Source organism: Nanorana parkeri, unplaced genomic scaffold, assembly GCF_000935625.1.
Source record: "Nanorana parkeri isolate BGI_ZX_2015 unplaced genomic scaffold, ASM93562v1 scaffold3621, whole genome shotgun sequence".
Lineage (NCBI taxonomy): Eukaryota > Metazoa > Chordata > Amphibia > Anura > Dicroglossidae > Nanorana > Nanorana parkeri.
The window spans coordinates 23,150-24,768 of NW_017309889.1; positions in this window are offsets into that span (position 1 = coordinate 23,150).

The following is a 1,619-nucleotide window of genomic DNA, read 5'->3' on the forward strand; positions in this document are numbered from 1 at the left end:
GTGGGGGGGGGGCATTCATGAAATTCACAAACAACAAGGGGCGGAGCTCAGACCCCCCCGATAGATCAATATCCCTCTCGTGGGAACAGAGTCTCTACATTCGTCACATGTCCCCATATTCCCCGATGACCCGTCAAAGCAGCAAAGTCACCGCCGCGCAGACAGCGGGCAGAGAAGCCACGCCCACATGCTACATCAATTCTGAGAGCTGAAAGCCGACCAATCAGAAGTCTGCGTGACTAAACTCCTGTATTGTTACACTGGCTGGGTCGCTGAGTGAGAGGAAACAGGAAGTGCGCTGTGTGAACGTGGTGGATTGTTACACTGGCTGGTCACTGAGTGAGAGGAAACAGGAAGTGCGCTGTGTGAATGTGATGGTCAAAGACAGTATGCTGGGTGAATGTAGTGAATTATTAGACTGGCCAAAGAGTGAGAGGAAACAGGAAGTGCACTGTGTGAATGTGGTGGATTATTACAATGACTGGTTTCTACGTGAGAGGCAGCAGAGGACGTGCGCTGTGTGAATGTGGTGGATTATTACAATGACTGGTTTCTACGTGAGAGGCAGCAGAGGACGTGCGCTGTGTGAATGTGGTGGATTATTACAATGACTGGTTTCTAGGTGAGAGGCAGCAGAGGACGTGCGCTGTGTGAATGTGGTGGATTATTACAATGACTGGTTTCTAGGTGAGAGGCAGCAGAGGACGTGCGCTGTGTGAATGTGGTGGATTATTACTGATTGGTTACTAGGTGAGAGACAGCAGAGGACGTGCGCTGTGTGAATGTGGTGGATTATTACACTGACTGGTTTCTAGGTGAGAGGCAGCAGAGGATGTGCACTGTGTGAATGTGGTGGATTGTTACACTGGCTGGTCACTGCATGAGAGGAAACAGGAAGTGCGCTGTGTGAATGTGGTGGATTATTACAATGACTGGTTTCTAGGTGAGAGGCAGCAGAGGACGTGCGCTGTGTGAATGTGGTGGATTATTACAATGACTGGTTTCTAGGTGAGAGGCAGCAGAGGACGTGCGCTGTGTGAATGTGGTGGATTATTACAATGACTGGTTTCTAGGTGAGAGGCAGCAGAGGACGTGCGCTGTGTGAATGTGGTGGATTATTACAATGACTGGTTTCTAGGTGAGAGGCAGCAGAGGACGTGCGCTGTGTGAATGTGGTGGATTATTACTGATTGGTTACTAGGTGAGATGCAAGAGGTGGGGTAAGAATAAGTGACGTGCCGAACCTTCCGTGCTGGGTGAGGCATTCCCCAGCACGCCGAAGCCCCACCCCCCCAACCCGGTCACCAATCTAGTGTGAAGGAGGGAGGAGCCTCCCCGTCCCTCATTTGCTCGTCACTGGTGAGGCATCGAGATCGATGTCCTCAGTGGTTTTTTTTCCGATTGGACAGCTTGGACCAATGGCCCTTTGCCATTGGTCCAAATCATCCACAGAGTTTAAGCCTCTAACAGAGTAGAGGCTGTTGCACCTGATGAAGTTAGGTTACACAAGCGGTGGGGAAGCCCGCTGCTGTGCAACCTAACTTAGCTGTCAAAAGCCGGATGCAGCGCCGCCTGCAATTAACAAGCGGCGCTCCGTCCATGACAGATCACACAGCGGG